This window comes from Curcuma longa, chromosome 6 (genome assembly GCF_044706935.1).
Source record: "Curcuma longa cultivar G26 ecotype Majalengka, Jawa Barat chromosome 6, ITB_CL_G26_1.1, whole genome shotgun sequence".
NCBI lineage: Eukaryota > Viridiplantae > Streptophyta > Magnoliopsida > Zingiberales > Zingiberaceae > Curcuma > Curcuma longa.
Window position 1 is genome coordinate 3,247,994 of NC_133866.1, and position 14,182 is coordinate 3,262,175.

Consider the following 14,182-nt stretch of genomic DNA (forward strand, 5'->3'; position numbering starts at 1 on the left):
TCATGCTCTGTTTTCTTCTGCTTTATGCTTATTCATCGGCATCTTGTACTTGCTCACCAGCGCCCTCGTGATCTCCACGCACAGCTCCGCGTTCCGGCTGGCGAACGCCTCGAATTCCGGCGAGGACACCACCACCTCCGCCTGCTCCACAACCACCTTCATGGCCCGCTCCTTCAGCTCCACGCTGGAGCATCGCTGCGCCGCGTCCAGCACGTCCAGCGCGTTACCGGCGCCGAGGCCCGCGATAACCCGCCGCTCGCAGGACTTCCGCAGGAAGGGGATGTCGTACTTGTCGGCCGCGATGAGCAGGGAGAGCACGGTCGAGAAGGTCTCCTGCTTCTCCGGCGGAAGCTCGCCGGAGTAGAGGAACTCAAGCAGGTGCTGCAGCTCGCGGTGCGTGAGCTCTGGGAGCGTGATGATGCCTCCGCCGGCGGGCGCGGCCTTGCAGTCGTCGGCGAGCAGCATGGTCTTGAAGATTTCGGATTTAGAAGCCTGCGACAAGTTCAATTTGGCGTAAAATCAATACGAATATGCGAATGCACAAATACATGCATCGCACCAGCACTGCTCGATGGGCCGGAACTGGTTGGCCGTCGCCGGCCTTCACCAAAATGTCGGTGTGCAACCCTCCTTGCAGCGCCGCCAACCCATCAAGAAAAGCCACCTTCTCCTCCCTTGCATCTCGTTCGCCCTCCCTTCCATCTCCTTCGCCCTCCGTTGCATCTCCTTGATCTTCTCGAATAAACCTCGAATCACCTGCACAGCACCAGAATCTGATATCGATCTTGTTTTCATTCCATAAAAATTAAAGGGGAACATCTGCATGCCCTGAGTGGCAGGGATTCGGAGCAGAGAGAAGTGGCGGCGGCGGCGTCGCCGCCATCCAGATCATACGAGAAGACCAGCATGCTCAATGCGAAGTTGTGGCAGGCGTCGCACATGGTCTTAATACGTCGACGTCCCGGGCCTACAAAACCTGCAGTCCATCGTCAATTTTGGATGGAGAGAGAGAGAGATGGATCAGAACTCTGTTATATGCATGAGCACGGATAAATGTAGGGCAAAGCCGAAAGCGTCAGCCGCCGCTTGTGGTCTTCGTCCAAAATTTTTATTATTTAAAATTATTAAAATAATCAAAAATCACTTTAAAATTATTAATATAATAGCTGCTAACTATAACAATTTTAATATAATTCTGACCTTATTAAAATAATTTTAATTAAGTTTAAATAATTTTGATTAAATTATTAATATTTTTTTATATAGAAATATTCTATATAAAATATTTTTTGATAAGTTAAATTTAAAAAATATATAATCTTTTAACATATTGTAGTGATTATGGTTACATATGGTAGCAAATTATTCTGTAATTATAATAATACTGAATGCACCAATTATTAGTTCAGCTATGTTTTAGTACTTCTTACTATTTTCAAATATTAAGGAAAGGCTTTTCTAAATAAATAAAATATTGATAATATAATAAACAACTACATTATAAGTTTAAAATTAATTATATAAATGTAAACTCAATTTTTTAGTAATATGAAATCGAATATTAATGTTTTTATGCATGTCATAAAATATTATTTTCTTTTACAAAATAATAGAAATCAAAGTCATAAAATTTATAGGTTTATGAGAATTCTTTAAAAAAATGTTGAAATGTAAATTTAAAAATATGATAATTTTGATATTATATAATGGTTAGTCAAAATTGGAATATGATCAGTTTGTAGCATTTGATTATTTTAAAAATATGAATAGGCTCCAATGGTCTTTTAGACAAAAGTCAAATTTTTTTTTTAAAAAAAATATTTAATAATTTTTATTAAAACTACGATTATATTATTAATTGAGTCGTTTAGTCATTTTGAAAACATAAATGTGTTGGGACCGATAACAGAAAGTGAATAGCAATTTATGTTGGGACCATCTGTGAGGAGGTAAATCGAGAAACTGAAATTGGTCACAACGCAGGAGGGTATTGCCTGGCTTCGTCAGGATTCGAACTCTTGCCCTCTTCTGCAAGCCTGCTACGTCGTAACCAACTCAGCTATGCCTCGAGGGCAATAGTCATTAATTTTTTATACATTATGTTCGTACATAAGAAATTAATGTCAGTATTGGCTCAAGGCATACATACATGCCTAAGCCCCATTAAATTTGGACCCACGATCCTTAATAATTTAAGATTATTTTATTCATTTTTTAAGCTTTTAATCATAAATTATATTATTTTTATTTATTTCATATTGTTTTAAAATTTATTATTTTTAATTATTTGTGTTATTTTTAACCTAATGAACTCTTTATTCATATTTTTCATACTGATCTTTCAAAAATATATTTCACAATCATTAATGATTTTGTATCTTTCCTCTCTCTCTCATCACTGCTCCATATTTTTTTTTGTTTCTCATTATTTTTTCATTTTTTTCCTCGATAAGAATAAGAAATAAAGTTTCGACGCACAATAAAATATTAATTTTTTAAAAATTTAAATTGATTTTTTTATTACATAAATAAAAAATGACCACTTTTAGATTCTTTATATTTTTTATGAAAAATTTGGATTTTATATGACATATCAATTTTGACATATTTTTATTAAACATAGTGTTTAATTCATAATAATACTTATAAATTGTTCTTGAGAATAATCGATTACATAGTTTTTTTTTTAAATTTGGATCTATATATTAGTCATTGAGATGCTCATTCTAATTAATTGAAATTAAATTTATTATTTATTTTCTCTTTTATTATTTTTATACCGGTAACAATCAAACTTTAAAGTATTATTAAATTGAAATATATGATATAAATCAGATTTTATTGTTCCGAGATCTATAATTTTTATTATTTGAATATAAATATATCTATTAAAATAATTTTAGATACACAAAATATATGAAAAAAATTTATATTTTCAATTTGTTTAAAAAAATTAAGTTCGTCCATCGATGCCAACCCTAAATCAGTATAAAAAAAGATGAAGATAAATATTTAATTTTTAAAAAAAATTTAAAGTTTTAAAATTTGTTTTTGGCAAGGGTCTCAAATATACTTGAGTTGGCCCTGATTAATGTGCAATGAAAATACATACAAAATAAATACAAACTAGAAATAAACACAAACACAAATCGATTTAATATGGTTCAAAATCTCAATTCTTACTTTATAACCTACTGTCCTAGAGAAATCACAAAATCCTTATTGGATAACTTCAGGAGGTGGAGAAACCTATTGTTATATAAAGCAACACAAATAAAATAAAAATACAAATACAAATGAATATAACAAAAATTATAAGTTTACGCTAGTATAATTTTGTTTTGAGCTCTTTTTTGTTGCTTTAGTTTATCCGGTCTAAAAATGTAGTAACACTTTTCTCCAAAACAACCAAGAATTGACTCTGAAAACTTCTTGAAACCTCTTTTATTGCCTTTATATCAGGATTGATTTTTGTCTATCAGTTGATTGTTTGTTACTATCAATCGATTACTCCATTGAATTCGACCATTACACATGTAGAATAGCTCTTATCAGTTTAATCATGAATAGTTGACTAGTATTGTTCATCAATCGATGATACTTAAACAGTCGAGTGTCGTAGTTGATCCAGAAATTTTCTATTCAATGCAACAGTGACATCAATCAACTATTACTGTTCACAAATCAATTGTTTTCGCATAAGTCAAGTTCCCAACTCAACTTAAAAACTTTTTGTTTGATGTAATAATATCAACAGTCGATTATTACTGTTCATCAATTGACTGATGTCCACTAGTCGAGTTGTTCAACTAAGTTTCAAATATTCTATTTGCTACTAAAATATCATTAGTCGACTGTTACGGTAATAGAAACATTGTAGCACTCGATTGATATTATTCCTCAATTGGTCGATGCACTATTCTTTGTATTGAAAATATTGTTCACATCAAATTCTCTTATGCTAAAGGATCCTCATGTCTCCAGAACTTCCTCATGCGATTAGTACTTATTAACCATGACTTATTAGAGCCTCAACCTTGCCTAGAATCAAATTAACTTCAACTTACTATGACTTTACCCACTTAGCATCTGATTAACATTAACCTATTAGGACTTCTTGTCTCATGCCTAATATTCGATCAACTTTGACTTGTCAAAACTTTTTCATTGCCAAACATCCTATTCTCCTTGACCTATTTAGATTTCTAGTCTCATGTCTAAATTCGGTCAATCTTAACCGACTAGAACTTCACCATTGTCAAACATTCAATCATCCTTGATCTATTTACATTTATTTTCTCACACTTAACATCCAGTAATCCATGACTTGTCAGGATTTCCATCATTATTAAGTATCCAATTATCCATGACTCACTTGAACTTCGCCTTTGCCAACTTCTTGTTGAACTTTCAACTGTCAAGTATCCGATCAATCGTGATCTATTTGAACTTTTTTATTATCACGTATTTGATCAACCTTGTCCTACTTGATATTTTGCTCAAACATCCACATCAATTTTGGTTAACTAAACCCAAGGTCAATTGCATCGATAATCTCCTTCTCTAACAAACTCTCCTATTTATCATCTTGCTCTCGTCAATATACATCTTGATCAAACATCAAAATTCAACTTGAGTCAACTCAAATTTGGTCAACTGAGTTTAGTCAACCTTGACTAGAGATCGATTACACCAATCGAATAGACTTTAATGACCTCTTAGAGTGTATCTATCTATTCAAATTTAAATTTTGACTCAAATCATCATCTAATAGTTTTAGCTAAAATTGTTAAATGACTATTTTGACTCACTTAATTACTTTAAAAAATAGGGAAAACTTTAATAATCTCCTAATGGCATTTATCTATCTATACTCATATTTTTTTTTGACTCAAATAATTATATAGTAGTTTTATTCAAAATTTTTTACTACATGATAAATATTTCAGTTATTTGAAATCATGTGTAGAGTCCAATTGTATACTTGAGAATTGAAACTCTAACTATTAAGTAGGTTGAAATGGATGAAAAAATGTAGGATGTCAAGTAAGTTGAGATGGTTGAGGAAATTATTAATTGTTATAATCTTGTTGTTGAAGACTACAAGGGAAATTACTGAATTGAAATCGAGATACAACTTCTTATCTATTGATTGGTCTGAGATAATAATCTCAAGCTGACATCAAAAAATTTGCTATACTCTGAGTGCTCTCGAGGCTGAGTGCTTCTAAGTGGAGGCTGAGTGCCTCCAGGTCGATGTTGAGTGGTCGAGCCACCAAGTACTCCAAGTGTCAAGTCGGGAGAGAAGCCACCCGATTACCCTACTCGAGAAGAAGCATGCTCGACTGCCGAATCAAGAAGAAGTATGCCCGATGGTCAAGTCGGGAACAGAAGCTGAGTACTCAGGAAAACTTCCCGAGTGGATGTCGCAGCCGATGTTGAGGCCTACGTTTAACACAGTGCTCTTAAAACAGATTCACCTCCACCTCTGGCTGTGCTTCGAGGTTGTCGTGGGTCGTTTGTTTTCAGGATTCAATGATAAATCGTGAACACCCCCAAGTACTAGAGGTCATGGCGAACTAAGAATAGTACTTGAATGCTACACAGGTGTTATGGCGAGAAAAAATTGCACAGTAGAGGGAAAAATTTGAGCAGAAATTGCCCGGTTATGGATTCTCCATTAACGTTAAGTTAATACATCCATTTATTTTACACTTGAGCAAAAGATTAAATCAAATGGCACCTCAACCAATTCGGCATCGACATGTGCAAGTTGCTCTCGCACACGAGTTAACTTAGTTCAGTATAATCCAAACTCTCAATTTGGACCCCCTTATGCACCCACAAGTGAGAGAGAGTCTCTCCCCATGCATTTGTTCACTATCTCAATGCATGAGAACCAATATAAACCAACAATGAGGTCATGAGACTCCCAATGTGGGATTAAAAATCCATTCACAATGGTGCCTCCTTACATTCACCTCTTTCTTTCATTCACATTTCTAACAAATATCTCATCATCAAACAATTCAAGGACTCTTGTTGTTTTACTATCATCTTTTCGTGCTCTTGATTTCTTTTGCTTAGCCTCTAAATTTGCTTGTTTGTTCTAAAAGAACTATACTTTTCTTGCCTAAAAAAACTATACTTTTCTTGCTCCCAAATTCTTTGGCAAGCCTACATAACTTCAAAACATGTTCTATTTGTCTCTAACCCTAGTAGTGATGTTAATGTTTGTTGCAAGATAATGATCCATTACACAAGTCAAGTTGGTGTGCATGCCTAATCCTAAATCATAGACTTTCAAACGACAAATCCTTTTGATTGTAACTATGCATCAACTTTAGTAATGATTGGGATATAGGATCATCGCCTCCGAAGCATGATTACTGTTGGGCAGACTTGCTAAAGTGAACAAAAGTCGAATCTCGATGAAGCCAAGACAATATCCTCCTCCGTAGTGGTCAACTGCAGCTTCTCAATTTACCTTCTCACAGATGATCGTGGGGTCGACCATGTGGGGTTGTTAGGGTAACATATTCCATCATTTACTGAAGGGATATAGGATCATCACTGTACTTCTCATCAATGGAGATGGATACCTCTCTTACAACCAAAATTAAATATAAAAATATAATATATAAAAAATAGTCTATTTAAATATTAATTCTATCAAAAATGTTACAATATACTTATACTAACATCTTCTAAATGATGATGAATATCTATGGTTGAATCGATGAGTACATTCGAAGACTTTCAATCAAGTAAAGGCCCTAGTTTACTCACTTGACTGCAATAGACATTGAAGCAATTAGATGTATACCATTTAGTCACTAATAATTTTATACAAGAGTAGACAATATCAATGCTTCACTAGCTCTCCTATGGTGAACTTCCTTGCTTAGATCTTTGATTTTTGATCCCTTTTTCTTGTCCCCAATGTTTGATTTTTCCCAATCACTTGATGAGAACTAATTTAGATTAGATTATTTAGTTTGGTCAATTATTATGGTGCATAACTACTTCTTGAGCTTCATAATGTTCTCAACATGATATCTTCTAGCAACTTTATCCCAAATTTGATAAACTTGTCCAAGACAACTAAACTAAAGGTTTTCCAAATCAACTTAAGTGTTGAGTCTCTATGAATAATAGAATGCTCCCTATTGTGCTTGACGCTTAGTTTCATTTGAATGGAGTGGATTCCAATCGACTAAAGGATTGGTCCAATCAATTAAACTTATGATGGTCAGTTTGCATTGACTAACTTGATAATTTCAATTAACTCAACTAGATTTCAATTGATTGAAGTTGCTTGAAATCGACAGTTTACTAGCCATTGGAGACCACTCTTTATAAGTGTTAAGCACATTGTCTCTCAAATTTGGCATAAATTGGGTGATAATTCCATGCTAAAGTGGTGAGAAAGACATTGCCCACTGACTTAGTTTACAATTATCTCTACAAACTTTTAAAAAATCTTCACTCTTTTTTATTATTCTATTTTTGTATATAGACGATCTATACAAGGTTCACCACCTCTAGAAAGAACTTATTATTGGTTTTCAAGAATTTCCTCATGTTATCCTGAGCAAAGGCAGTCGAGCTGAAGGCCTAGGAGGAGGAAGCAGTGAAATATGAGGCGTTGGGGAAGTTAAATGATCCTCCATCCGGGATGTCGATCTAGCAAAACTTGTTGAAGACTTAAGGGCCACCATGCCTCAAGAGCATGAACAACTAACCAAGTGGAAAAAGGAATGGACCAAGGAATGGGAGGCTGAGTTATTAGTTGATCTGACATTCGACGACCAACTCACAATCGACTATTTGCCATCCTGAAATTGGGCTTCGAGAACTATGCGACCCAGTTCCAAGTGGTTGGGTATTATACAAGGTTCACTACCTCTAGAAAGAACTTATTAGTGGTTTTCGAGAATTTCCTCATGTTATCCTGAGCAAAGGTAGTTGAACTGAAGGCCTAGAAGGAGGAAGTAGTGAAATATGAGGCGTTGGGGAAGTTAAATGATCCTCCCTCTGGGATGTCGATCTGGCAAAAATTGTTGAAGACTTAAGGGTCACCATGACTCAAGAGCATGAACAACTGACTGAGTGAAAAAAGGAATGGGCCAAGGAATGGGAGGCAGAGTTATTAGTTGATCTGAGATTCGACGATTAACTCACGATCTACTATTTGCCATCCTGAAATTGGGCTTCGAGAACTATGCAACCCAGTTCCAAGAGGTTGGGTATCCCTCGAATGGGATAGCCCCCACTTTCTTTGACATGGATAAGACCTTCGATCGGTCACCCAGAGATTTTCTCACTTTCAAGCCCCCAGTCGGATTAATGTAATAATACTTGTTAAGGGTAGGGAGCCCAATAAACACTCATCTCCCTTCACCAACTAGATATTTTTAGAAGGCCATGAGGTCGATTACTCATCTGCTTATCATGTCCTCTTATCATGTCCTCTTATTTTGTGTAACTATTTCCATAGTTAACATTTCAAACACTACAAAAAAAATAGAATTTTAGCGACGAATTTTTACAACGAAATATGTTCGTTGCTAATTTGCAACAGATTCTGCGACAAAACTGATATTTGTCGCCAATTTGCAACGATATTTGCGATGAAAATCGATTTGTTGCAAATTTAGCAACATATAATTTTCGTCGCAAAAGTCGTTGCAAACAAAACATTCGTTGCAAAATTCGTCGTAAAATTACGATGAATTTGATATTCGTCATAAATTGACAACGAAAAATTTATTCATTGCCAAATTGGCATCAAAATGGGATATATATATATAAATTTGGTGACTAACAGTGCGTTCGTCGCCAAATCTATGACGAACATCCCTGTTCGTTGCAGATTTTGCGACAAATTTGGCGACGAATTTTTTCGTCGCCAAATTTTTTAGTTAACCCTAGATCTAAACCTCATTTTCATTCTCCCTTTCTCGTGTAGCCGCCGCCTCCTCTCCCTTTCTCGCTGCCTCATTTCTCGCCGCAGCCTCCTCTCCCTTTCTCGCTACCTCGTTCTTCGCCGTCGGTCGTTGATCCTTCCTCCTTGAGTTTGGTAAGCCCCTTCTCCTTCCTCAACTTTTTTTCACCGTCGCAGGGACTGCCAGCAGTGCTGGTCGGCGTTCGCCAGCGCTGGTAGGCGTTGGCCGCTGCTGGCCGGCGTTCGCCAGCGCGCCAGTGCTGGCAGGCGCTGGCCGGCGCTAGTCGCAGCTGGGAGCCGCTGGCCGGGGCTCGCGGCTAGCGGCCGCTGCCCGCCGCTGTCCGGTGCTGGCCATGGCTGGGAGCGGCTGGCTGGCTGCTGTTGGCAGCTAGCCGCTATTGGCAGCTGGCCGCCACTGTCCGGTGATGGCCGACGCTGCCCGCTGCTGTGCGGCACTGGCCGGCATGGGCCGCCGCTGGTCGGGGCTGGAATTGCATAGATATTGGCCACCATTGGTCGTAGGCCACCGCGGGTGTAGTGTTAAACTCATGTTGAAATGATTAATTTTTGTTGTATAGATATTGCATAGGTTGTATGATATATTATGTGAATTTAATGTTGATTACATTTTTAATATTGTTTTTGCAGGTTTACAAATTGCGTGGACGAAAATCATTAGAAAGATAGTATTACCGACTTGAGGTATATTTAATTTATAAGTATAGTTGTTTCAGAAATGTGCATAATTTTTACTAGTGTTAATTGTATTTAGTTTAATGTTAATAATTATGATTAATGATATTTTAGTTTGAATTAATTAGATCAATTTATATTGCAAACGAACAACGTAAACCTAAACCCTTATCTTTAAACCCCCTAAACTCTAAACTAAACTGTAAACTCTAACTCATAAAAACCTAAAGTATAACCCTAAATCTCTAAAATCATAAACCATAAATTTTAAACCCCTTTAAACCTAAACACTAAACCCCTTTAACCCTAAACTCCTAAATCTTAAACCCTAAACCCTATACCTTAAATCCTAAACACTAAAGTAAAACCCTAAACCCTAAATCCTAAATCCTAAATCCTAAAGCGAAACCCTAAACCCTAAACTCTAAATCCTAAATCATAAACCCTAATTAAACCCTAAACCTTAAAGCGTAAACCCTAAACCCCTAAAACCCTAAAACCCTAAACCCTAAACCCTAAACCCCTAAACCCCTAAATCATAAATCCTAAACTCTAAACCTTAAACCCTAAACCCTAAACCTTAAACCCTAAACCCCTAAAACCCTAAACCCTAAATCCTAAACCCTAAATCCTAAATCCTAAATCCTAAATCTTAAACCCTAATTAAACCATAATTAAACCCTAAACCTTAAAGCGTAAATTAAACCCTAAACTCCTAAAATCCTAAATCCTACATCCTAAATCCTAAACCCTAAACCCTAAAATCCTAAATCCTAAAACCCTAAAACCTAAATCCTAAATCTTAAACCCTAAACCACTAAACCCAAGACTTTAAACCGTAAACTCTAAACCAAAACCTCTAAAATCCTTAAACCCCTAAACCTTAAACCCTTAAACCCCTGAATTCTAAAACCCTAAACCCTTGAATTATATATATTTTAATATGTTAGAATTATTTGTGGGTTCAGGAAAAATACAGAAAACACGAAGTTGGATATATAACAAGAATTTATCTGAACGTAGAGGTTTGACTGATGAATTTATTGCCGGATTAGAATAATTTTTGGAATTTATTTCAAATAAGGTTGATTTTATGGATGGAGATAAGATACGATGCCCATGCAGAAAGTGTCACAATGGCAAATTTTTAAAAACAAATAAAGTATGAGAACATCTTTGTAGATTTGGTTTCACCCCCAATTACTATAATTGGACTTCTCATAGTGAACGGTTCATATCTGATGAAGATTATAAACAAAACATACAATACTCAGGCATGGGGGATCAGAGTTATTATGATCAATTTAATCCATATTAGAGGATGGTAACTGATGCTGCAGGTCAGAATTTCTTTGCTAAACCAAGTGGTCCAAATTCTAGTTTTCCTCCAATGGTTGAACAAATGTTTACTCCTTATGCTTATACATCACTGTTGGAGGAGACACAAGTACCAGGAGTGGGTGAAAATTTGAATAATGAATCATATCTCAAATGACATAAATTATTGAGTGATGCAGATGAACCATTGTGGGCTGGTTGTGACAATCACAGTAAACTATCTATTACAGCAATATTGTTGAATGTCAAAGCAGAACATAATGTATCTGAAGATTATTTTAATGATTTTGTTCAAATTATGGGGGAGGCATTGCCACGTGATCACATAATGCCCAATAATTATTATAATATAAAAAATCTCGTCAAAGACTTAGGTCTTCCAGTGGAAAGAATTGATGTTTGCAGAGATGGTTGTATGCTATATTGGGGTGATGATGAAAATGCAGAAGTTTATAAATTTTGTAATCAACCTAGATACAAGCCTACCAGAAGGAGTCAACAACGATGTAAAACATACACTCAGTTATTTTATTTGCCTTTGACTCCTAGACTATAAAGACTTTATGTATCAAAAGTTACTACTGAATACATGACTTAGCATGCAACTCATCAAACAGAAGAGGAAATAATGTGTCATTCATCAGATGGACTGCAATGGAAAAATTTTGATAGAGCACATCTTGATTTTGCAAAGGAAATTTGAAACATTGGGTTAGGTCTTTGTGCTGATGAATTTGCTCCATTTAGTAAATCAAGAAGAAATTATTCTTATTGGTCAATTATTATAACTTCGTATAATTTTTCACCTGGAATATGCATGAAAACACTGCATATATTTTTAACATTGGTTGTGTCTGATCCTCAAAATCTGAAGAAGTTAATAGATGTTTATATGCAACCATTAATTGCAGAGCTGAAACAATTATGGGATCAAGGTTTTCCTACCTATGATGTGCATACTGATCAGATGTTTATAATGAAGGCTGCACTTCTTTGGACCATAAATGACTTTCCTGCTTATGATATGTTATCAGGATGGAGTACTGCTGGAATTTTAGGATGTCTAATATGTATGGAGAGATCAAAATCAATTAGATTGAAACATGGGAAGAAACCGAATTATTTTGATTGTCATAGATAATTTTTACCATAAAATCATAATTTCAGAAGAAATAAAGATGAATTCACAAAGAATAGAGTTGAGAGTGTTGGAACTTGGAGATGGCTAGAGGGGTGAATAGCTCTTTTTCGCAACTTGAATGGTTTTTCTCCTACAAACGGTTAGTATGCAGCGGAAACAAGAGAAAAATAAACTCAAGATAGACACGAGAGAATATACGAGGTTCGGGGATAACTTGCCCCTACTCCTCGGCGTGTCCGTAAGGTGGACGAGCCCTTGATCTTCGGTAGATCGAACCCCGGCAAAAACCGGCTAAGCAATTCCTCCTTCTCGGTGGAGAGACCTCTCCACAACAATATCAAAGATGAAAGTTAGTTACAGAGATTATAGAAGGAACTTGGGATTGAGGCTACCACAAAATAGACTTACAGCACAGGTCTGCCTCAATCAAACAGTAAACTCAATCTTCCCGAGAGCGACGCACTCCTTGCACCACCTGAGAAGGAGCTTCAGCGAAGAGCACGAGAGCTAGAGAGAGCGCACACAATTAGGGTTTTTGGATCTCAGCGTTAACCCCTGTTCTTCTTCCTCTCTTGCTTTTAAACTGCTTGCTTCAACGGACTCTGAGTCCACTGCACCACGATCAGTCTCAGCTCACTCACTGATCGATCCCTGCAGCTCAGAGCTCCGTTTACCTGAAAATCATCTCGACAAACTGAGCATGTGGAAAGCCAAGCCTTGACTCTCTTTTGTTTGAATTCAAACTTCACCTGCAACCTTCATCAGAGGATTAGCGAAGCAAAAGCAAAGAAATCGGGAGTAAGTACAGCAGAGATCAGAATAAAGCGTAATCGATCAATCTATCGATTAAATATCGTAAACCGTTTCTCACCAAAGCACGTAGTCGATCGACTGATCGATTAACTCACGCCTTAATGGATCGAGTGATCGATTAAGGAACGGTAATCGATCAGGAGATCGATTACCGCGCGTAAATGCGATTTCTCAGTAAACCTTGTAATCGATCAATCAATCGATTAACTTTGATTCTGTGGAATTTCTGAAAACTCACAGAAGGTTCCGTAATTGACTGCCAAGTCGATTAACTATCCATTTCTTTTACAGAGAGGTTTGTAATCGATCATCTGGTCGATCAACCGAACTAATCTTGATTAATCGATTCACTGATCGATTAAAACAAATTAGACTTTAAGCCCTAAGTCAAAACTTGATCAGGTTAACTTGGGTCTCACCCATGTCAATCGCATTGGATCGCGTAATCAAAGACCAGGCTACCAGGCCTCCTCTGATACTGATCCGGTCCGAGGACAACTACTAAGCCTTCTCGGACCATAGTCCGGTACAGAGAACGAGCTACCGAGCCCTCTCTGACCTAGTCCAGTACAGAGAACGAGCTATCGAGCCCTCTCTGACCCAGTCAGGAGAACGAGCTACCGAGCCCTCTCCGACTCTATTCGATCCAGAGAACGAGCTACCGAGCCCTCTCTGACTCAGTCCAGAGAACAAGCTACCGAGCCCTCTCCGACTCAAATCGGTCCAGAGAATGAGCTACCGAGCCCTCTCTGACCTAATCCGGAGAACGAGCTGCCGAGCCCTCTCCGATCCTATCCAGTCCAGAGAACGAGCTACCGAGCCCTCTCTGACCTAATCCGGAGAACGAGCTACCGAGCCCTCTCCGATCTCATTCTGTAATCGATCAATCTGAATATTAACTTAAATCGTTGTCAATATCAAAACAACAATCAGGACAAAATCGCATCAACAGAGAGAACACCCCCGCCATTGAGATTAACAAATGAACAGATTTGGTGGAGAGTGCATAATTTTTCATCTGTTATTGAAGATTCATATGGTACCCTTTATGAATATGAAAGTACACATAAATGGACTAAATGGAGTATATTTTAGGATTTACTATATTGGTACACTCATTTGATCCATCATAACCTTGATGTAATGCATATTGAGAAGAATATTTTTGATAATCTAATTAATACAGTCATGGATATCCCTGGGAAAACAAAAGACAATTTGAATACAAGAAAAGATATACGACTGATTTG

The 14,182-nt window shown here is 36.8% G+C and overlaps 1 pseudogene; it reads right to left on the reverse strand.

Moving 5' to 3' along the window:
• LOC141831135 (BTB/POZ domain-containing protein At1g01640-like) lies at nt 1-941 on the reverse strand (annotated as a pseudogene).
• Between the last annotated feature and the right edge of the window lie 13,241 nt (nt 942-14,182).